Source organism: Clarias gariepinus, chromosome 13 (assembly GCF_024256425.1).
Source record: "Clarias gariepinus isolate MV-2021 ecotype Netherlands chromosome 13, CGAR_prim_01v2, whole genome shotgun sequence".
NCBI classification, from domain to species: domain Eukaryota; kingdom Metazoa; phylum Chordata; class Actinopteri; order Siluriformes; family Clariidae; genus Clarias; species Clarias gariepinus.
In genome coordinates, this window is record NC_071112.1 from 23,973,091 (window position 1) to 23,998,808 (window position 25,718).

The 25,718-nt window shown below is 39.1% G+C and overlaps 1 protein-coding gene across 1 annotated transcript in view; it reads right to left on the reverse strand.

Annotated features, from left to right (window-relative positions):
- akt1 (v-akt murine thymoma viral oncogene homolog 1) overlaps positions 1-13,733 on the reverse strand; it is a 70,032-nt gene extending 56,299 nt beyond the window's left edge. Inside the window, exon 1 of the mRNA XM_053509629.1 lies at positions 13,565-13,733. The gene's annotated coding sequence lies outside the window, so the exon portion shown is untranslated. The remainder of the gene's footprint in view (positions 1-13,564) is intronic.
- Between the last annotated feature and the right edge of the window lie 11,985 nt (positions 13,734-25,718).

Below are 25,718 nucleotides of genomic sequence, written 5' to 3' on the forward strand. Positions count from 1 at the left end.
TGTGTGTACACTTCCCACAGACAGATGTGTCTCTTCTGCAAGTTCTCAACAACTTATACGCCGATTTTTAAGATTCACGGGCATGACTGAGGTGGGATTTGAGAAACCTCATTCCTGGATGTACAGCCTTCTTTAAAACGTTTGCACAATTCAAATGTTTTCCTGACGTCGAGAGTCACCTTCAGCTCGTCTGCAGATGGCGATCACTTTTATGTCTTTATTCATTCGTGAGAAATTTAATCACAAGTCCCGGTTTGACTTGAACGCCCCTCGTATAAACACAAGCCTAAAAATAACAGCTCATTAATCTAAAAAAAATAAAGTCGAGGCACTTGGTTGTTGCAGGATCTCAGTGGAGAATTATAGCACCAGAACCGCTGCACCTGCTTCCCAGTGGGGAAATGTTTCAATTTGCTTCATAATTTGAGCATTTGTTAATTTCAAAACAGAACCAACTACCAGGAACTGTTCAGTTACCTTCCAATTTATCTTGATCTAATGCAGCAACACTACATTGTGCAAGGGAGGAAGACAAAAATAAATTTAAAAATTAAAAAAATAAATAGTCCAGGACAAGCAGCCAGTCTGTGTTTGTTATGATTTGTTTTTTTGTTTGTTTTTGAGATCATTAATATTTAGCTACTTGTTTGAAAAAGTAATTGATCGTTAGATTGCAGGTAACTTTTGGGGAAACAGTTACTTTACGTGGTCACCTGAGACCATAAATAGTAAAAGAAGAAAAAAAAACACTATGTTTAAGCACAAATTGTTGTGGTGCACTGGAGCTGCGAGTCATGGGTACACCGATGATATGACCGGATTGGATTTTTGCACATCGCCATTTTTCTATTCAATAGGATTCAACAAACCTAATGTTTACTGTCTGAAGTATAATAAAAATTAAAATTGCTATACAACAATTTTTTATATTTTTTTATTGATTGTTTACATGCCATGTCTCATACAAAGTAAAGAACTACAATAAACTCAACAGATGAAATCAAGATGGATTTTCATTTTAAGAACTCTGGTTAGCTCACCTGAACAATTTAAGTAGCGTTAAGTATTTATTGAATGACATATACATAACTGCACAGTGAAATGTTTTTTTGGCAGTCTGGGTATTCTGAGAGTATCACTTGCCTGAATGAGCAGATACACTTTTATTTTCACCCCCCCGGCAAGAAAAACTTTGCAAGCAAGTGTGATAAAAGCATCATCTTCTGTCAGCCGGGAATAGGGATCCGAGGGTACACAGATTGGGTAAACCCTGTGCCAACTGTAGCCTCAAGTTTCCATTTGCCATGTTGTTGTGCGTGCCTGTTCTACTGCGAGTTTTTCTGCTCACCACAGCTGTAAAGAGTGATTACTGAGTTCTTGTACGCTTCCTGTAAACTTGGATATGTCTCCAAGGCATTCTCGTTTAGAGAACTGATAAACGCCACTTGTGTAACCTCTAAAAAAACGTTGAAAACATGGATGATGTCTCGCCTATTCTGGTATGCGCATTTAGCGTCACTCTTGACCTGTTTGCGCATCTGTATGATTTTAAGCATCGTCCTGCTAGGGTAGTAGTATTAAAAACTCGAGCGCAAAATCTTTTATTCTAATTGTATAATCTATCATTACTATCAGAGTAAAGGAAGTGCCAAGCCCTGCGTCACTCACTTCAGTGCTGAAAGGCATACGTTTTTGGCAGCTGGTAAATTTGTAGTGCGGTTAAATAGAGTCACGCTTAAACACGGTTTCCTCGGCCGATGAAGGAAGAGGACCTGTATAGCTGACACAGGCTGAAACGGAGACGAGTTGAGCGTCCGCTCCTTCACAGGAAGCCATTAGTCTGGAATGGACAGCGGCTGAGTTACTCCGGCCCCAAAAACCAAAAAGAAAAAAAAAAAAAGTTCTCTTAGCGTAAGAATTCAGAGGAACCGTTACAAACCTATAGCAGTTTGGTCACTGTGGAAAAGGTTCAATGGTGACTGAACAGGAAATTTAAAGCGACTCGACACATTAAGCACACACACCACCAGGCCGCAACTTCAACTTTCATGCACATAAACAATTAGCCACTTCCACATCGGTCTCTCCGACTCAGTGGGACTACATGCCATGCAGCCGTCTGTCTGATCACCCACACGGTCTCGAAAGAAAACCTACTTTATGACAAAGCAGTTTCGTCAGACATTACATAAAGGACACGGTTAGAAATAACTATAAAATGTCAACTTCACTTGGTTCCTTAATAGGACATTTATCAGGGTTGTTACATCAAGGTTGGTGTTTTAAAGTCTCTAAGAATACAAAAACCCACAACATGCTACTTCACCAGAAATTTTGAGCCGCTCTTAAAAAAATTATAATAAATTAACACCTATAACACCTTATAAAAACCTCTGGTATTTAGCATAGTTTGCATTAATGATTGTACATCCGAGCAGATGAGATTTAAAGTTTAGGGAAATAGCGGTCTTCTTTATAATTTTGTGAAATCCAATCACCAGTAACATGTCCGGCGCAGCTCACGCGCATAGCAGCACACAGAGAGAAAAAAAAAAAGTTTTAATTATTTTAACGATTCTAAATAAATTCTTAAGAATTAGTTCCTTCAGTCGTTATCTTACTGCTTACTCCAATCTAGGAGCGGGTTAAAAGGTGGGTTATACCCAGGACAGGGTCTCAATCCATTGCAGGACAGACGTGCACTCACACCACACACTCATTCACACACTACAGGGAACTTAGAAACAGTAATCAGACTAACCTGCATTAGTCTTTAGACTGTGGGAGGAAACAGGAGTACCTGGGGAAAACCCACCAAGCACACGGAGAACATGCAAACTCCATGTGCGCGCACACACACACACACACACACACGAGATGTCAAATCGAATCCACAGCGGCACCATGCAACCTAATCCTAAATAATATTAATTATTAATGATTAGATATGCACTGATCGATCAGGCAGAGACCAGAATCGAGTAATTTTAAGCTTTAGGTTGATTGTCCATGACAACTCAGAGCTCATCATCCAAAAACAGCCAAAAGTTCTCGTGAGCAGGTCGGGCGTCTGCACCTTCACGTTAATCGAAGCTGCAGTAGCCAACCGTCTGCCAATCTCCCGCAGCAGTTTTTAATCAGCTTTTAATAATGTTGTAAGTGTTCTGTGTACAGTATGTGCATATGCGCAAGTATGTGTGTAAGGAAGGGTTAAATTTTTAAACAGAGAATAAATGACTCATTTTATAGAGAAATCCTTAAAATACCAAAATGTTTATTATTATTATTATTATTAAACTTCAGAATGTAGCAAATGATTCCGTTGACAGTCGACAACTCCATGTTCAATAAAAATAATTTAACTGTACTGTAAAGTTTTAAACAAATTGTTTTATTTTATTATACAAATGTCCATTTCGAGTCCAGTGATTAATCACCCTGTAGGGTTTAACCATCGCTGCTCCACAGGATCATGTAAATGACTAGCTGGCGAGACCAACAACAGATAGATAATCTAGTCTGGTTGACTGGTTGTCCAGCTCACCGTTATTAAACCAGATGGAAAGTAAACCATGCAACTGTTTATTATTAGGGTGTGTATCTGGACAAGAGACAAAAACCAACATCAAATATCTGTAAAATGATAAGCAATGAAAGGTACGTCCACACTCACAGGATGACCTCATGGTCAGAATACAACAAGGTGCATGTGAGTACCGCTCACATCACGCCTGAGTTCACTTTCCTGAAAGTGTGTGTGTTTGTGTAGAGCTTGGAGAAGTCATATAAGTTATTTTCAGTTGGATTTTATTTTAACAACTAAAAGCTCTGACCCATTAACATGGATAAACTCCCGTAACATTGGGAGAAATTATTTAATTAAATTAAAGTTTTTTTAACAGTCCATGGTTCATTATAATCATATCTTTTCTGGGTTTTTTTTTTTTTTCATTTAAGATAAGTTACAGAACTTTGCTCATGCTTATAATTTATTTATAATTCTCTAAAAAAAAGAAAAGAAAAGAAAATTGGAATTAACAAAAAAAATAAATCCGCTTCTTTTTCAAAATCAGGCATTTGAAAAAAAACTAAGATTGTTTATTGGATGAGAAAACTACAGTCGGTGTATCTCTAGTAACAGCTCTAATCGGCATCGCTAAATCCTCTAGTCGCCATCCAACCTGCACTACAGAGAAACAAGCTGCAGTACATGGGAGTGAACCATCATCTGTCTACCTAGATACTAGATTACCTCACAAACTGACCACAGTACGTGACGACACACTGAATAGTTGTTGTTTTTAATAAAATGTTTTAATTAATGCATGTCTGCATTAGAGCTGGTAAATTCATGATACTAACAGAATCGTAATACAGACTAAATCAGTGTATCGCGATATTATCATATCAGCTGGTCTCTGGTGATTCCTATTTCTAGTATCGGAGGGATAATCAGTCCACCCTCATTCCTTGGGACACTGGAATGATGCAACACACAATAAACACGACGTCTAACAGCACCCTGGTAACAGAATTAAACAATAAGTAAAGTAGAGCGAATGTAAGATGAGTGATCTCTCTTTTTCTGCTTGCATTATTTAGCGTCACTTCTTTACTAATAATAAAAGTGTCCTACAGATTGACTGGAGACTCCCATCCACTAATACACCGAGAGTTTATCGTGACAGCCGTGTTAAATGGGTTTGGGAGTACCCACCGTGTCACACCACCCTCACCAACTTTGGCTTGTGAGTGTTGACATTAGCAATATCGTAACTTCATTTACAGGATCTGTGTGGACAATTCATTTGCATTCGCTGCACAGATTCTTCACACTCATAAACAAACACGCTCTCGGTTTCATTTTTTGTAAACCCCCCCCCCCCCCCCCCTCCCTCTTTTTTTTTAATCTAGGCATTTGGAATTAACACCATTTCACACTAGTATGCATTTTAGTCGGCCGCATGCTGACTCCGAGCGCCTTGGTGTTTTTACATGCCGTGACTGTTTTCTTCTTTCTTTCACTTGTTGCCATAACACAGGGTAAACTCCGTAAGCAAGTATTTAAATCCACTCCCACATCTACACTTTCGGTTTGGGGTGAAACATATCACAAAAAAAGGTGCTGAGTCGAAGACAGGATTGTTTTAAAAGAAAAAAAGAAAAAAAGAAGATTTTGCTTTGTCTTTATAAAAAAAAAAAAAAACATTTAAGATGACCAATGTTTAAAAAAATTCTTAAAATAAAATATTCAGTGGTTCAGCACTAAAATGTGCGCCACGAGCATCATCCAGAGTTCACGAGTTTGAGTTCCCAGGTGACGCTACAGCGGTGTGTATGTGTGTGTCTGTAAAAGAGCCGCCAATCGGCAACTTCACACGCATCGCAGGAAGCACGTGCTAGCCCATGTTCTCCCTGGCTGGTAGGCGTCACTGATGTGGGGGAGTCCTGACATGAAGGGTGGGAACTGGACACAAGTAAATTATTTAATTACGCACTCATCAATATTTAAACTATAATGCAGCATTATTATTATTGACCTATTTTTTTCTATTTAAAATAATTCTAAGCAAAAGTCACACAGTCCGAGTTTTAATACTGATGTTATTTGACCTGTATTTAATTGGAGTGGCCCTGCCTAAGTGGGATTATCAGATCACACTGGCAACCATGGCGATCATGAGTTTAGGTAAGCAAAAATAACATTTGTGTAAGTTTGAGCACACTAAATCGTGTGTATATATACATACAGACAGACACACATACACAGTCAGCCAAAAACACCTATAAATATACACTTCATAAATATTTTAATAGTAAATTACTATACGCTATACATTATAATATTATTAACATTAAATAAGATACATCATACTATTTTTGTTTTCCTGAAGTGTGTATAAATTACATAAATACATACATACATACATACACACATTTTATATATATATATATATATATATATATATATTATATATATACACACACACGTACACACACACTCGGATTTACTTGTATTATAAACGTGTAATGTTGGAATAAAGAAATGAAAAACTAGTTAGAGTAAACTTGTAGGGTGTGGCATCCTCAGATCCGAAAATCAACCGCCTAGGTCCTTAGCTGCCGGAGCCACCACTCGCACAGCTTACGTTTAATGTATTCTTGTACACTTCAATAGTTCCCTTTAAAGTTTTTTTATCCAAAATTGCATCTAGAAGCTTTTTATAAATGACGTTCAACATGCAAGTCATCTTATTACCTGTATTAAATACGCCATTATCCCACACACAATAACACGAGGTAACCTTGCTGCAATTATGGGAAGCCACTAGGGTCAAACTTTGTCATCCTGATCAGCGTAAAAAAAAAAAAAAAAAAAAAAAAGATAATAAAGTAATGCGTTAAAATTTCTAGATTTACCACATGCGTCAACATCTTAATAATGAAAGCCATAATGAAAATAAACATGTTTTTTTGGGGGCTCAGAAATGAGACTTAAAATAGTAAAAGTGTAGTCTTTCTTTAATAAAATATTCTCGTTTTAGCAGGTTAAGGAAGTAAAGGGTGAATCTTAAAAAAAAAAAAAAAAAAGGTAGAATTGCAATGTATTTTATAAATACACAAAAGTAATGTTTCAGATTTATCAGAATCCATCCCCAGCAACGTTGCCTCATCACTTGTCCTTAATTTTATTTTCTGTGTCTTACACTTCCCGTGAGTATTTTATTCTTTTATTCCATCTTTACACACCTCAGTCCAACTCTCAGTCAATTTCCTCGGCACGATTAACGCTCTTATTTGCGGTTGTAAAATATACTTAGTGCATGCACATGAGGTTCAGCCACAGACGACGGGTGTCTCCTGTTTGTGTCGCAATTTAGCATCGTCTGCAAGTTTCCACCGCGCAGTCTCGCTAGCTTCACTTCAGTGAAAGCACTGCCACACTTGACTTTGTTTGGGTGTGCCTGCCCCCACCTACGACTCACTGTTTCCTCAAAAGCACCACATACACGAACATCATGTAAACAATAGGAAACTGCTTTGGAAGGTGCGCCTTAATTTTGTGTCAGAGAAAAAAAACTCGTTACATAAGTGATGAATTAGTCAACTGGAAAATCTCACCATTAGTCACCACCTCGCAAACCTTCATACCTAGTGATGCAAAGTGAACACAGGGACTAGAAACCAGGCATGCACGCGCACACACACAACTAGACTGATATTAGAGAGCTTGGACAGTAAGATTGATCTTTAATATTGTATTGTATGAACAACCAACAGATGCTTACCGAACTAATGCGCAAGAGTTGAAGAGGACTGAGACATCCAGGAATGACGTCCTTCCCCAAATGTGTCTACAAGCATTCCTTCATGCGAGTTATTACAAAAATAGTTAGGGCCAGTAATAGAGGTGTGTGTTTCTTTTTGTTGTTGTGATACTAATACTCTGATGCAGCCACGGGAATCCTCCATTTTTATTTCTTTATTTATTTTAATCCTAATTTGGCCATGTCCAATTTCGATCCATCTACCTAGGGCACCTCCATGAAGCTAAGGCAACCAGCCAGGTAAGACGGGAGGCTAACATGTGCTTCCTCCGACGAACAAGAAGCCATCTGCTGCTCATGCACCATGAGGGGGCGACATAACAGTGCTTAGATGGTTTTGTTAATTTATGGCGTCATTTTGGTTTGTTTTAGCTAGTCTATCTTGCATGTATGTAGTACCGTGGTCCTGAACAAACGCTGTTTTGTTTCACCGTGTACTGAACTGTATATGGTAAACAATAAAAGCCTACTTGACTTGAAAAAAATCGGCGAACCTCCCCCTTTCAAGCTGACTGGCGCTCGCTGATTGGCTAGTGTCTCTAACAGGGAATAAGAGAAAGAACATGCTACACCCCTCCGCCCCATCCAATCTGCTCTTTCTTGAATCCCTGATCTCCGTATGATTGGCAAACAGCACCTGATTCGAATGATACTCAAACTTGAGGGTCGAGGGAACAGAACCAGTTCTGAGACGATGACCATAACTGGTAATGTGTCCTGATTCTAGAACAGCTTTTGTTTGCACGCACACACCTTCTGGTGATGAAATGTGTCCGATGATGCACTCGGAGTCACACTGAGAAGCTTTAAGGATCTTGAATGCAATTATGATTTTAACTTGTATAATATAAACAGACTGTCGATTGTAATTTGGTTTTAGGGCATTGTGATTTTAATTTAATTGAGTAACACTAATGTGTAGTGATTTTGTTTTGTCTCAAGCAGCTGTACTTCTTAAAATAGTACTTGAAATATATAAAAAACACTTAAATACCACGTATTTTGTGTTGTTGATTGTGTAAACTTCATGTCTCATCTATTTCTTTTAACCCCGCACATAATCTTCTGCTTCATGCTCCAGTCCAGGAGGACATAACCCCAAAAGAAGAAGTGGTGACACTACTTGAGTATTTGCCAAAGATGCAAGCTGTTGGTGTTGTCCGCCATGCTGTGGCATATTTTTAAAGAGTTAGTCGGTTTTAAACCACTTATCGTTTGTAAGTGTCCCGAAATCATGAATACTGAGAACTGGCCCATTCATTCGATTAAAGGAACTTGTAAATGCAGACTAAAGACACGCACACCCGCGTACATACACAGAATCCACATCTAAAAACGGAGACATTCTACTATTTTCCTAAATACTTGGGAGCTGTGCGATGACAAGAAGGTCGCAGGATACACTCGGATTTCAAGCACAGAAAATTTTTTGCAGTCTCGCTGATTTTTTCATAAAATAACATTTAAATCACAAACTTGATTGGACAACAGACGTGACATGTGAAGAATCCTCTAGAGAAACCAATGTGAGTGGCAAATCTAACAACAAATAAACTAAATAAATTGCTTGCATTTTTATATAAATTCATATTTATTTAATCATGCATGTGCTCATGAAAAACTAATCACTTAATTAAAAAAAAAAGTAATTGTTTTCCATTAAGAAAGAGAAACTTGTCTTTTAAAATTCTAGCGTTTGAGAGACTTGAGCTTCTCTAGCGGCAGGATAAAGATCTGTAGTTAGGAGATGGTTTACACAGAGCACACGGAGTTCAGCTGAGAGAAACGAACAGAAAAGAAAAGAGAAAGCAAGTAACATCGGTGTACGACGGGCCTGAAACCCAAACACTGTGCTACCGTTAAACACAGCAGTCTCTGCGTTACCAGCAGCTAAATGTCTGCATAGCTGGCGGCGGGCCAGCAGCAACTGAATGAACTCAATACCCTGACTCGGGTTCACATGGTCTACGGCAGCTTTGAGGCCTCCGCCCTCTCTCTCTCTTTCTCTCCCTCTCCAATCATTCATCATTCCAGTCCGGCCTGCGCGAGTCGGCCCCATTCAATCTAAATCAGTGCCTCATGGCTCAGACTTAACCACGTCCTGGTGGAACAGTTTTTTTTTTTTTTTTTTACACACTACCGCTACAACGTGGAAGAACTTTAAGGCAAAAATGAGTCATCACAACTGCAAAGTGCTGAAGCACCGACAGACGCATCATATCTGGGGAAACACTGGAGTAATAATAGCCCCATGCATACAGTGTGTATTAATGGAAAACTCCACTCTGAACAAACTTCTCTTACAAATCATTATATGATCTTAACTTTTTATTTATTTAATTCAACGTGGTCGTGCCGGTCAAATTTTCCCACAACCCATTCGACTACAGATACCAGTAGCTGTTGCTTTATCTCTACATATACAGAGAGAGATAGACAGAGAGATGCAGCGTTGCTTAAGTCCTTCTAATCCGTCCAATTCTCTCACCTTATTATCTTTACTCCCTGCTCGAACAGATCAACTTTCTAATGCTAATTCCACCATCAGCGCTCGTCATCCCGTCTCTGTCGTAACTCGTAATTGCTGCACTGCAGCCTGCTACTTTGAGTCTGATCATTTCTCATTTACATGCCCGAATACAGCAAATCTTGCTTTTTTTATTTAGGAGCCTACCGGTCCTCCAGGTGGAGAGGTTTCGTTAAAAGTATAGCATAATTAATTGTATAACATTACGGAAGCTATTAAAAAGAAAAAACAAACAGTTTGAAGTGGCTTAGTTTTACATATCAGCCATCAGATGGAATGGTGAATCATGCTTTGCCATTACAGCATAATTACCTAGTTTGGGAGTGGAGATGCTTAGTCTGTAGTAAAATGAAAAAAAAAAAAAAAAAAAAACAAGGATCAAACCTCAACAGAAGCACGGCACAAAAATTGAATGTGTAAACAAGAACGAGCCGGGAATTCCCAAAAATAAACACAGCCTGAAGAACAAACTCTCCGGACTATCCCGAATTTAAATAAAACAGGATATGATGCTACAGAGGCATCACTTTAATATTTCATGATGAGCCGACTTGACGCGACCCCAAAGGGTACACGGCTCTAAAGATGGAAGTGTAATAAGGTTGTGCACGCTCGAGCTTGCAGGGAATGTCTGGTTTTTGGCAATAAAACAATTTATTCCATTTTCCATAAACTCTCCAAGCGGCTTACACACTGTAGTGGGAGGTCAAGCCATTATGTACTCCATCATCAGATATGTTCACAAAAAATTTATTAATTTAATTAAAAAAAATAATTTAAAGGGCCGTAGTCTAACGCATAATTAATTCAGCGTTACTTTTAGGCATTTTGGTTCTAAGGAACAGAAACGGACCAGTTAGCGAGCATCTCCCAAAACGATCTCAATAAAATCGTGCTCAAGTTCCTGAAACAAACTGTGTTTTCAGGAAGATCTTAAATTAAAGATTAAAATTTTATTTAAATAAAATTTAAAATAAAGTGACTACGATGTTTAGCTGTCCCGTGAGTGTGAATTAATCCAATCTCCTATTGGTGGCTTTCAGACAAGCATCGTAGCAGCAACTAACGGGATTTTATTAGAAAAGCCTTGGTATAGCTAGAACTCTGTTGCTAACTGTCTTTGGTCTCAATATCAATAAGGCTGCTTGGCACACCTGTGCAGATTTGTTTGAATACCCTGAACACTCTGTACCATAACCCAGGTAAGTACTCAGTATCACAGATGTGGGCAGTCACAACAGAGAACCCAATGCTCCGTACATTTTAGTGTTTGTTTGGTGTTTTTTTTTTATGCTCCTGATTTCACTATTCAGCCTTTTTCTTAATAGAAGTGGGTGTGTTCAATCGGGGAAAAGACTTAGAGCAGGAGGCAGAAATCCAAAGGGCAGAGGGTCCTCCAGAACCAGGGCTGGGTACGACTGTTCAAGAGGACCAGGGTTTGCTTCCAGACACAATCAACCCTAAGGTATAGTTTGTTTCATTAGCGTGAACACTCAAAAAAATTTACTTGATTAGGTGGTCTCAGGTACGGTTCATGTGTATTCAGGTACAGGTCGCATTAGGTATGAAAACTTAAAAAAAAAAAAAAAATTAAAAAAAAAATTGTAAACAGCAAGTCCCCGACTTACGAACGGGTTCTGTTCCAGAAGCACATTTAGGTTTGTTTGTAACTCAGACAAAGTCTTATACACCTTTGACACAAATATACATCTTAAGGGGAAAAAAAAAACAGGTTTGGTTCCATATTACACCGGGGAATCCCAGTGACGCAGCAGGGTTTAAAGGGAACCCGAAAAGACAGCAGGGGAGGACAATATGGTTCATCTGTATCTGCAGAAATTCCTTACTTGAAAATGATCATAAGTCAGAGAATTCAACTAAAAATTCCTACTAAAAATAAATAAATAAAAGTGTATGACTGCTGTGGGGAATGTATCCTCACACCTATATATTCAACTGTCTTGTTCAAAGATGGCGATGAAAGGATCTTTATGGCCTAAGAAATTAAAGTCTGCTTCTCAGGTAATTGATGAACAAGAGAAGCAATTAGACAGAAAAGACGCAAATGCATTTCTGAACTCTAAAATCTATTTTGCAATTGGTGACCTTATCTACACCGAAGTGGCGACAAAGAAACATGTAGTTGCTGATGTGATTGTAGGTTTCTTTTTTTTTCCTTTAAACCAAATCTGCCACCGACTGTATCGGAGTGTCTACTCATGTACAGAACATTATTACCAACGTAGGGAAGTGGAGGAGGTGGAACTCATACCTAGGCCCATTACGGGGAACTCGGACGTAATCTGAAAACCACCACCGTTTTCAACTCATGAACAAAAGACGTGCAACAGGCTCGAAAACGTACCCAAGTTCCAACGTCATGAAGGGCGAGTCACACGACAAGACCAGCAGCAGTTTTTTTTTTCTTCTCTCCTTTCCTTATTGATGTTTAGGCCTGACTCCTGAGGCATGCCTACCCAACCGAACACCAACAAACACACACACAGACACACAACAACCTCGACTCTGTGTGTGAGGAGATTTCAGGCAGCATTCCTGGGATTCTGCATGTCACTGACGGCACATTTGCGTCAACAGGACTCAGAGGAACTTGGAGACCTTTCACATATTAATGGATATGAAGAAAGAATGGGAGAGTGAGGAAGGCAAAACGCCTCAGCATCTTCAAGGCATAAATGAGGGCTGTTAAGGGAAGAAAAAAAACAACACAGTCTTCATTAAGGAATTTGGAGGAGACTTTAGAGTGTGATCACGCGCTGTAAAAGAATATAAAAGCAATAATAAGCAATGTTTTTAAAAAAAGCACAAAAGATTACAACATGCTAAGGAAGAACAACAAGAAGAAAAAGAAAGTGAAGGATTTTAGGTTGTTCTTCCTGCACCTTGAGACAAGGTTCAGACAGTAGCATGTCTCCTCTGTGTCCAAATGCATCCATCTTCTCTGTTAAGGAGCACTAGGTGTGTATGTGTGTAAATAACACTCACTGTCTACTGCACTACACATACACAAGTAGTAGTAGATTAGGACATAGCAATGTAGTGTGTGTGTGTGTGTGTGTGTGTGTGTAAGGGATGGACAATAAATCAACTTAAATAACGACTACTTCTCACGGGTGTGCCCGAGCGGCCCAAAGACCAGAAGAAGAGAGGGGGGAAAAACAAAGAAAAGAAAGAAAAACTTTTTTTCCCATATGAAAATGACATTGTTATAATATATATATTTAAAAAAAGACTCACGCGCGCAGAGCTGAACAAAAAGTACTAGGCCTTAACCGTCCACGCGGCGGCCAGCGCGAGCGCGAGCGGACACAATGTAGAGACATGACAGATCAATACAGCACTCGGGCTGGGCGTACGCGCGCGCACACACACACACATACGTACACACACACACACTATATATACATATTCACTTACACACAAACAGTTCCTGTTTACACACCTATGGGTCGTTCTTCATTGTCTTTAAATGACCTGTATGTCGTGCTCGGGCTACATATAAATAGCGTAGGTCTTTATTTATTAGCTTTATAACATACCCGAGTATAATGAGTAGAAAAGGCCTCGCGCAGGAGCAGCCTGAGACAGGAGAACTGCATCCTACAGCACACGGTGTGTGTGAGAGAGAGAGAGAGCTGCACAAACCGCCGCGTCGCCGAGAAAACAGGCAAAAAAACTGGCACCTTACCTCGACGACAGATCAAAAATGCCTCCGGAACATTGCCCTGGGTGGCGTCAGGCGATTTTCGCTGGCTGCTAAATCCCAGAGAAAAAGGCCAGGTGAAGTGTTTTCATTTACCCCGCTCCCCTTTTGCCTTTGCTCCACTACGCCTCCCAAACGGCTCTGAATCTGCAGGGCTGCTGCTGCTACTACTACTAAGCAGGGCGCCGCGGTCCTAGCGCCGACCCGATTCCTCAGCCTATGCGCGTACTGTTATGACCACGTGCGCTCAAGAGCAACCTCAATGAACTGTTTTTTTTTTTTTTTTTCATGTGAATGTGCTTTCCTTGTAATGAGTACGTGTGTCTATATAAACAAAAGAGAGCCTTTGTCTGTACATTGGTCAGAAAACCAAAAATTGAATTGGAGGTCTCAGAAAATTTTCTGTCTGTCTGTCTGTCTGTCCGTCCAGACATTGGTATTCGTCTGAAGTTAAATCTGTGCCAAAAATGAAATCGAAATGTTCAATAAAAGTGAAGTTATTAGCAGTTATGTGCCAGATTACTAACTGTAAGATTGTAATCTGGCAAGTTCTGTTAAATTTTGATAGTGTGCATCAAACTGTAGCTGTGTCTTAACTTTTCTTCATAAATCAGATTCGACAAAGTGAGTCTTGTACACCTTTGACATAAATATACAATGTAAAGCATAAAACAACCAAACACACAAAAATATTGTAAATAAACTATTTTTACTTTTACAGTCACTATAAAATGGTGTACAGTACAGTACAACTGTAAAACACTCGGTAAAGTAGTAAATTACCTCCTATTGGCCTCTGATCAGGGGTGTGTAATTATGCTTGTATTACTCGACCTCAGTGCAGCTTTTGACACCATTGATTATGGTATTCTTCTTCACAGATTAGAAAAGGTAGTAGGAATTAAGGGTACAGCTCCTGGATCAGATCCTATTTGACAGATCGTTATCAGTATGTAGATATAAATAGTGATTATTCTGCATGCTCTCTAGTGGAGTTTGGTGTTCCACAGGGTTCAGTTTTAGGCCCACTGCTTTTTTCCTATACATGTTTCCTCTAGGCAACATAATCCGTAAACATGGTATTAGTTTTCATTGTTATGCTGACGACACACAGTTATATGTCTTAGCAAAACCAGATAAGAAAAACCAGCTTACTAATGTGTGCAGGAGATCAGAGATTGGATGCTAATTAACTTCCTTCTGCTTAATCCTAATAAGACAGAAGTTCTAGTCATAGGACCGCATACAGCTAGTAAGCTTTTAGATCACATTGTAACTTTAGATGGCCTTTCGAACAGAACATCGAGTGCAACAGTAAAAGACCTCGGAGTGGTTATAGATTCCAGCCTTTCATTTGAAGCACATGTAGATAATATTACCAGGATAGCATTCTTTCACCTCAGAAATATTGCCAAGGTAAGAAATATACTGTCGCTAAACGATGCAGGAAAACTAGTTCATGCTTTTATCACCTCTAGGTTGGACTATTGTAACTCCTTACTGTCTGGTTGTTCAATTAGATGCATAAACAAGCTTCAGCTAGTCCAGAATGCAGCAGCGAGAGTCCTCACTAGAACCAGAAGATACGAGCACATCACACCTACCTTATTTCACTTCATTGGCTCCTTGTGAAATTTTGCATTGATTTTAAAATACTACTCTTGACATATAAAGCATTAAATTGTCTCGTGCCGCGGTATCTAAGCGAACTGCTAGTGTCTTACGATCTGCCACGCCTACTTCGATCAAAGGATGCAGGCTGCTTGTCAGTACCACGTATTATGAAAACTACAGCAGGGGGCAGAGCATTTTCTTACACAGCCCCAAGATCATGGAATCGTCTTCCAAATAATGTTCGGGACTCAGACACAGTCTCAGTGTTTAAGGGTGCTTTCACACCTATAGTTCGATTGCTTTAGTCTGCATCAGTCAGAAAAATGTTACAACGTAGTAAACAGACGTGGGTACGGTTTGCTTTCACATATGCAGAGTTCTAAACGAACCAAAATAGACCATGAAGACTATCGGCACTGGAAACAGACCATTTTTTAGAAAATTGCGCCACTTTCAATAATCATGGAGGAACAGCTTTGCTTTGCGCCCATGGCGCTGATCCTCACGCACTACATTGCAAATCATAATTTTCAGATAACTAATTTCGAACACGATTCGCGGCTGTGACCCCAAATCATCTTTTTGGTTTATTAATCTCACACATACATTATATATATATATATATATATATATATATATATATATACATTTTATATATACATTTATCGCGAGTCGATGACTTGAAAAATTTAATGTCAACAGGAAGTGAAAAGAATTGTACCCACAACCCCGTATCTCTTATACCCAAAGTGCATTAAACAATACAATTTCGTCAGATTTGGTTTGGTTGCTTTCACATCAGACGAACCGTACCAAAGTAGAGCGGATAAAGCGTTCCGAGACCACCCCTTCAGGCAGGTCTCAGATTGATTGATTTGGTGCGCACCAAAGAACCAAGATTGCATTTACATTAACGCAAACAAACTGAACCAAGGTTTTGGTATTTGGTATTTATTTTATCAAGCATTTTTATAAATAGATATGTCTTGGGTAAAGGGTCAGATCTGGGGGACTCATGGACGTAGAGTATTATGGTGAACTGGTATGTTTAGATGCTGTCTCTCCCACTCTCATTGATTACTCGGGTTTGTTGACGGTGAGATGATTGTTTGCTTTACATCTCAGGGAGCCCTCATGTCTTTGTTTCCTTCTGGCTCTTGCCTTTTAGTTATGCTGTTATAGTTAGTCCTGTCGGAGTCTCTGCTTGCACTCCACACTAAATATACATTCACATTATACATTATGTGACTGCAACCATACCTAACTGTTATCTCTCCTCTTCTGTTCTGCCTCCCCCTCTCTCTCTTCCCTATCTCCCCCTCTTTCTCTGTCGGGCTACACATTTCGTTCCTGAGCTGCCAGTGATTCAGACTCCCTCTGCCCTCCAGACCTGTCTGACCCATCCTGGTGCCCCGCTTCTGGTTGGAGATCTCGTTGCATGGATGCCCCGTGGTTCTCTTTGAGATGCGTCTGGTGTCTGAGGATGGTTTCACTCTACCATAAAGACTGGTGTTGACAGCTGTTTCTCTGAGGTTTTCTTGCTGCAGGTGCTCAATAGTTCAAAACTGCAATTGTCTCCAATAACTACCTGGACTCAATATTAACATCAATTAACATCAACTGTTATAGCTGAACTGGTTGCCACCTAACACACTGTATGAATGCAGATCAATTCCTGCTTTCTGGTCTAACAAAATGAGGATAGGTTCCCTGTTAAGTCTGGTTCCTCTTAAGGTTTCTTCCTATTACCATCTCAGGAAGTTTTTTCTTGCCACTGTCACCCGCGGCTTGCTCACCATGGACGATCTGCTCATTTTGATTATGCACACTCACATTCCAGACATACAGACCAAAGCACTATACAAACAAAAATTGACTTGAATTGAATTGAATTAAATTGAAAAAACTTCTGTGATTTGATCACATCTACGAATGTTTGTAATGCAACAGACATACGAAGAGTTATACAAACAGTTATTTAGATTTAATTATATACATTAAAATAAGCTTACGATAAAAGCTGATCAGCTTATTTTCAGCTTTAACCTTTTTTCTATTTCTACAAACTCTTTTCCTGTCGATGACAGGTTCTATAGCTAGTAATGGCAAAATCATTAATTTATCTTTAATGGGATACTATCTTGTCCAGAATCACTGTGTATGCCTTAGTAACTAAGTGAAAGGACTTGCAGAATTCCAAATTAGAGAACAGTCATGCATCACTTAACATACACGAACAATTCTCACTCACGGGACACTATACACAGTATTGTGTAGAAGCATGCATATTTCAGTCTTTGTAAGTTTTTCAATGCAATCTTGAGGGGGTTTTGGCCACCAAATATATTCAAGGACAAAGGAAACTTAGTACACTTGTGAAACCTGGTACACATTTAGATCTCATTGAGCTAAACAACTTTCGCTATGTATGTCATGGGCTCTATTCAAGAGGAAGTCAGTTATTTTGGGGCCCTTACTGCATCACGAATGTTCACCTTAAGAACTGGACATTTGTAAAAAAACAAAAAAAAAACAACAACATACAAAGCGTATTCTGCAGACGAGTGAGCTGAACTGAATGCCAACGCCAGCTAAGTTGCGTGTACGTCTGTGAGCTGTTTAAAAGGTTTTTTTTTTTCATTTTGTGAAAGTCATAGCACCATGGGTGCCAAGAATGTGGGCAAGAAAACACTACCAGGAATAAAACAGAGCCATTTTCACTTTCCTTTTTAAAGCAACCGGTGCCAAGAAGAATCATAAATTAAGGTTAAGTGAGGTATAAACATGTGTAAATGTTTTAATTTCGTTATATGCAAAAATATGATTATAATGTTGGAAATTGGTAATATTTTTAGGTGGATGAAAATGGATTATCTATGGGGAAATGCATATAGTAATATTAATTTTTACTCGAAGAACTGCCCCCTGGAATAAATTCAATTTGTATGCCGAAGTACCACTGTATGCTCATGGATCAAATAAACTCACTCACAGCCATCGTCTATACCACTTTATCTTGTATAAAGGGTTGCAGGGGACCTGGAGCCAATCCCAGGAAATTGGGGCACGAGGCAGTGTACTCTCTGGGCAGGGTGGTAATTTGACTGCATTTCTTCGGACTACAAGAGGAAATGCAGTGTGCAACAAGAGTGCAAGCAGACTCAAGGAATCGAACCTGGATCCTGGTGGTGCGAGGTGACAGTGATAACCACCACGCCACTGTGCCACCTTGTTACAATAAGGCAAAGTTACTCTCATGCTTAAAAGGGCATTACCTTAGCATGGATAACCTCTAACTCACATCTTCGTAAGGAGCATGAAATTTGCCATGTGATTATGTCCAGCTGCGTTGCCTTGGTATCAAATTTACGGAAATCATTCTGATTGTGCATTTTGGTTTCACGCACCATTTAGACACTGCTAGCTGAGAAAGTGCTTCAAAATGCTTTAAATTGGTGCAACGCAAGGTTATGGTTTGAAGCAGACAGGAATACCAGTTCCATGGTACGGGGCAGATTCTAAACAACTGGTTCATGCTGCTGATTGTTCTAGGTCAGGAATGACAAGAGGGACAGTGCCAAGATGCTGTACTGATGGGCAATGGTGTTTTTTTAATTTCTGGTTCTGATGGATACATGAATTTTGTACAAGATTCAGCTCTCTAGTTTATTAAATAGTAATACATTTTGTAAAGTACAACATGTTTTTGTCTATTAGTACATTGAAGAATAAACTTGGCAGTCACTTATGTAAATGTAAGGTATACAGTAAATTTATGTGCACTAGTTGAGAAGACTACAACAGATTTTTTATTAGTATTTGTTGAAAAGCTCTCAATCTACCGGTTGATCTTTGTTCCAACCCTCACCTATGGTCATGAGCATTGGGTCATGACCGGAAGGACAAGATCGAGAATACAAGCGGCCGAAATGGATTTTCTGGCCCATTTCTTGGGTTTTCAGACAGGTAGCTGGCTTTTCTCTTAGAGATAGGATAAGAAGCTCAGTCATCCGTGAGAAACTCAGAATAGAGCCGCTACTCCTTTGAGTGAAAAGAAGTCAGTTGAGGTGGTTTGGACATCTAGTAAGGATGCCACCCTAGGATGGTGTTCTTGGCATGTCCAGCTGGAAGAAGACCATGGACTAGACGGAGAGATTATATCTCCACACTGGCCTGGGAATGCCTCGGGATTCCCCAGTCAGAGCTGAGGTGGCTGGGGAAAGGGAAGTTTGGGGATCCCTGCTGGAACTGCGACCTGACTTTGGATAAGCGGTTGAAGATGGATAGATGGATGGATGGATGGATATTTGTTAAAAAGTGTGTAAAAATCATCACAATTTACCCAATGTAAGAATAGAACCTAACTTATACACTTTTCTTCACTTCCCCAGTGGAAAAAAAATACACTTTAGTGTATTACAAATATATTGAAATCCTCGATAGTACATTGCAAATACACTAACAAAAAATGTACCATCAGTTAATATATTAAAAGTATACTAACATCATGCTTTTACTAAATTTTGGAATTATACTATAAATAATTGTATTATAGTACACTTTCCAAAAATATATTATTGGAAAATATACTTTAAGTGAATGGTTTGTTTACTTTCCAAATTATACTTATTTAAACTTGTTTTTCAATGTATTTTTGGTATATTTTTTTAAACAATATGCTCGAAATAATCACTGTACAAATGTACTAAAAGTACACATTAGAATAAAATGTTTAATATGGGGTAGTCTCGGTATATTATCAGTTTAATTTAAATGTACTTATTCATATGTACTTATATTTAGTGCACTACTCTCTCGTGTGTGCGCGTTTTTGATGCGTTTAGACTCGTTTTTGCTGAAGCTCTCTCTCCCACGCGCGCCCTCAAACTCGTTTTTGCGCGCTGAAAATCACTTTTGCACGTTCAAGATAATTTCTGCGTTTAAACTTTCTTCTATGCGCTCACTGTCATAAAGCGACACTTGGACACTTAACTGCAGCAGTGATATAGCTCCTCAACTATTCCAGCCAACCAGAGACTAGAATCAGCGCGACACCAGCCAATCAGAAGCGAGAGGCGAGCAGATTCGGACTGTCTGATTAGCTCCCCAGGCATCTGCTTCTAGTTTGAATTAACGGCTGGAAGCTGCATCGTTGCGTGCGTTCGTTGGTATCGTTATTATTTTACTTTCATCAACATAAAGTAAATTTAATGTTTTTTGTTAGGTAGTTTAAAAGTCCATACTTTAAGCTATAGAATGTATTGTCTAATGTTTTGTTGCTAAATCTTATGTACTTTGCTTGTGGTATAATGGCTCCGTAGCTCTCGGCCTGTTTTCAGTCTCTGTATAATACCCCTATCTCACCTACGCGGTTTGACTTACGGTGAGATGCGGAGTTAGGCACCATGAGTCGCCGCAATTTCCCGCCGACGAAGTTCTGTAAGGAGCGCAAGCTTCCGCGAGGACCGGCAAAGAAATTAAACATGTTTAATTTTTCACGCAGAAAGATGAAAATGTACTCACAGCGCCAAAAACTATCGGTGAATCATGATAAACCGTACTTATGACCACCGCGCGAAACCGCGTAGGTGAGATAGGGGTATAACAGCTAGAATCAACACACCAGGTTTAAACTAATACTGTACCTGTATACTCCAATACTAATGTTTGTCTGTGTTCAGACAACTGTTTAAATTTTGTTGAACACAAATAAACTATAGTAGTGCTTTTTTGTAACCTTGTGCAAATTAAATCTGTTGAACTGATGAATAAAATCTGCCTTATAATTACTGGTGTAATGCTTTTCAAAAACATGTTATAGTGTGGAAAATGCATTTAGCATTTGTAAATTATCCTAAACACCTTTAGTGTACTGGTAACACATTTGCAATACTGCAGTATAGAAGGTTGTGTGTACTGTATGATACAATAAAGTATATTTTATATTAACCACAAAGTGTACTTATTTAGTATTTGTAATTGTCCAGAAGTATAACAGCTACTGCTGCGATAAGAATATACTCATAATATATTAATCATGTATTTGTAATACAGTAAAAATAGCTGTAATGTACTTATAATACATTAAATATATACTTACATTTTATTAATTACTGTCGGGTTTGTATGTTAGTACACACACAGCCAGATACTTTAGGTGTACTAAGTATACTTAAAGTTGTTCCACTTTAGCACACAAAAGTATATTTATTACACTTAAAATTGTGCTTTGGTATAATTTAATTACAACCTAAATTCAATTAGTACAAAATTAGTTCAAACTTTAAGTATACTGTACTAGTCATTATTCTGGCTGCAAGTACATTTAAGTACGCTTTGGCATGCTAGGATTTAATATACTTAGCATACTTTAAAAAAAAAAGTGGGGGGGGGTTTACTACACTTGGCTAAATGAAATGGATAAGACTCCTTGACAGGAACATGTTGTCAGATTTTACTCACTTTCGGTTCAATGTTAAAAAGCCCTGAATTGTTTCACCCACAGCAGATTCAGTGATGAAGACATTAAAATGCATGACATTTCATTGAATTCACTCTTAATTGAAATAGAAATAGTGTACATTGTTTTCATCGAAAGCAAACAATGTACACTAATTCTACTTCCAGCTTGAGAAGACAAAATAATTTTGCTTCATTGTAAATATCAGCATCATCTCAAGTATATTAGATGATCTTATTAAACTAATTAATCACACGCATGTTAACATTTAGATTTGTTAATAAGGAAAACTGACATAAAAAATATGATAGAAAATACACTAAAGTCTATACCTGACTAACACAGACATTCATTATGAATATCAACATATTATGGGTTATATACTGTATGCACCGTAACCTTACACACCTGGCATTGTAGATGGATTATGCTTGTGACATCCTGTTCTCTAAACTCTACATTATAACTTTGTGAGACCATGGGCATACTGTATATGTGGTCAGGCTTTCACCAGCAGGTGTTATGCAGCATATGAAAAAGATTATAGCAGGGGCATATATACATTGCATACAGAAAGTTTTCAGACCCTTTTTTTCCCAGAAATTTTCCACCTTTTGTTATGTTTCACACTCATCATGAAACAGATCAAAATCCTTTTACCCCTCTTTATTCTACTGACAAACCCCTGCAAAGTAAAAACAGGTGTTTGGAGTGTTTTGTGAATTTATTTAAATATAAAGACTGAAATATCCCGTTGACATCAGTATTCAACACACCGTTCTTTTGGAGGTTATTTCGTTCTACTTGGCAGAATCGTTGAGGATCAACCAGGTTGAACACGCAATGTCAATGCACAGCCATTTTCAGGTCTCAGTCCAGAGGTACTCTATTGGGTTCTGATCCACAATCTGGCTGGGGAACTCCAGAACCCTCACAGAGTTGTTCTAAAGTCACTCCTTTGTTCTCTTGGCGTTATGCTTTGGGTCATGGCCTTGATTTCCTGTAAAACACCATCTAGTCTGAGATCCTGAGAAGGTTTTCACTCAGGATAGCGCTTTACCCTCCCAGTCCCAGTGCCAGTCCCAGACGAAAATCCCCACAGAATGATGCTGCCACAACTGTATGGATGGTTTTAATAAAGTGATGTGTAGTGTCTGGTTTTCTGACTCCAAACAGTTCAATCTTTGTGTCATCAGACCAATGGATTTTGTTCCTTATGGTCTGAGAGCCCTTCAGGTGCTTTTTGGCAAACTCCCAGCCAGGTGTGTGCGCCATTTAGTGAGCAATGGCTTTTGTCTGGTCACTGTACCATAGAGGCCTGATTAGTGGAGTGCTCCAGTCATGTCTGTTCTTCTGTAAGTTCTCAGGATCTCATTCTTAGTGGCCCTTAGATTCTTGGTTAACTCTCTGACCAAGGCCCTTCATCTCCTATACCTCAGTTTGTCTGGGTGGCCAGATCTGGAAAGAATGTTGTTTCAAATGTCTTCCATTTGAGTGTCTTGACACAATCCTGTCTCAGGGGTCTACAGATAATTCTCTCGACTAATGGATTTGTTTTCAATCTGACATACACCATCTACTGTAAGATCTTATACAGGCAGGTTTGTGTCTTTTCTGTGAGTGTAAGTCTTATGAAGTCAGTTAGGCAAATGTGGACTTCAGTCAAGGTGTAGAGGCATCTCAAAGACCACTGTAGGAGTAGGTTACACCAAAGCGCAATTATAAATGTGTCATAACAAAGAGTCTGAGATATTGTAGTGTTTATATTTTAATAAATCATATAAAGCATTTATATCAGTTATTTAGCTGAATGACGCCAGAGACCAGAGTCTACAGTAGCTACAGGGCCAGAGACATGAGAACAGAAAGTGGAGCATTTTTGTTATTAATTTTAATATATTCTTCATTTTATAAACCCTATCTTTTACCATATACCATATTTTTATATACTGTTTGACTATAGCAAACCGACTGGAAACAGACTAGAACCACATAAACTAATTCAGTTTAATTCACTCACTCATCTTCTATACCGCTTAAGCCTGTATTCAGGGTCGCGGAGAGCCTGGAGCCTATCCCAGGAGACATAGGTCACACACTACAGGCAATTTGGGAACGCCAATTAGCCTAATCAGCATGCCTTTGGACAGTGGGAGGAAACCCATCAAGCACGGGGAGAGCATGCAAACTCCATACACACAGAGACGGGAATCAAACCCAGACCCTGGAGGTGCAAGGCGACAGTGCTACCCACTACACCAGCTTTACAGATTCAAAAGGGATTTAAAAATAAAATAAAAAAAACACTGAGATGGCAACAGGAAGAAACCTTAAGAGGAGCCAGACATACCGTGTCATCCATGTTGTTACAATATAACAAGAGAGGTGTTTAGTCAAGTTAAGTTAATATGTTTTCATTTTAGCTTATAGAAGATTTTAGTTAATCTGGATTTCTAACTTTGAGATTGGAGGCTCAGGGACAAAACTGTAGGAAGGTGCGACAGAGATCAGCTGTCTGCATCAGCCAAGTCCAGGACTGTCTTCATGGTCAAGTTGAACCGTCCACAGTCACCACACGCATCCCAGGCAGACCACATGGCGCATCCATGTGACGAGATCTCCAGCACCAGGACGAGTCAGACAGGTCCAGAGGGCAAAGGGAGTCTGGATCTACTATAAACTAACCATTATGGTTTAATGATTTATGGGATTAAAAGGTAAGTGCTGTCACAATTAAGTCATGTTATAATTTCCTAGCTAAACCTTTGTAAGCAAGGTTATTTTAGTACCTCTTCCTTACAAATTGTAGTTGGATACCCTTGCTGTGGATGATGCCATCTTGATTTCTCAATCCTACCTTGTTCAGTCTGTGAATAAGAAATTTATTCAATTCCATTTTATTGTATAGGACTTTTAACAATTGTCATTGTCGCAAAGCAGTGTTACACAATCGAGGGCGACGTTGGCAAGAAAAAACTTTCCGGGGCAATAGGAAGAAACCTTGAGAGGAACCAAACTCAACTGGGAACCCATCCTCATTTGGGTGATAACAGAGAGCAGGAATTGATCTGCAGGCATACTGTGTGGCTGGAAGTTCATGCTGGAACTCTGTAAGGTAATATGGAGTCCAGTTCATTATTGGAGGCTCAGGTAGAATGTAGGAAATTCCAGCCCTGACTATAGCGCGACTGGAGTCACAAATCTTCAGAGAAACATCTGTCTGCATCAGCCGAGGCCAGGAATGTGGAACTACCACATGCATTCCAAGCAGACCAGCAGAAATGGTTCCAAATCCACCATCTTAACAGAAGTACTATTTTTAAAATATCAACCATGAATACAAAATTAACAACCTACTGTAAATGATCTAAACTATAGGTACAAAATGACTCCCTAAATGTCTGTTAATATGCTTTAAATTAAGGATTGAACATATTTGTTCTTGATCGCTCCTGTCCTTGTTTCCTTCTCTTGCATCCTTCCCTCGCTTTCTCAGAGAGAGGAGCTAAAAAAAGCAAAGAAACAAAGCAAGCAATGGAAATGTGAAGACGCAAACGCAAAAGAATAGAGAAGCACCCCAGGAACAGCTTGAGAATTGACATCATGACACACTGCATTATGGGATTAATCTGCCGTGTGTGTTGTAAACAGATCTCTTTGTGTACAGGGAAAAGATATTCCAGACTGTAATGTTCAGTTTGTTGCTGCCGTAGAACATGCTTGGACGGAACTCAAAAGAGAAAGTATGAAACTTTTTTATATAGGATAAAAAAAGTCAGAGTCAGAGTCCAATTCAAGATGCCAGTCTCTGACTTGTATTCGACCTACCTTTAGCTTTGATCATGATTTTCTTTTGATCAAATCTCTTCCACAGATGTAACATTTCAACACTATCCTTCCAGGTGTTCATCAGCTCTTATCTCAATTCTAGTCTTTTCAGATTTTCCTTAGTTGTTTTCTTTGCTTGATGTTGGACACTAATTTGACCGTTCTGAAACGGCAACTTTTAACCCACAATGCAAAAATGCTCTGATAGATACTACACTGGTGGCACGGTGGTGTAGT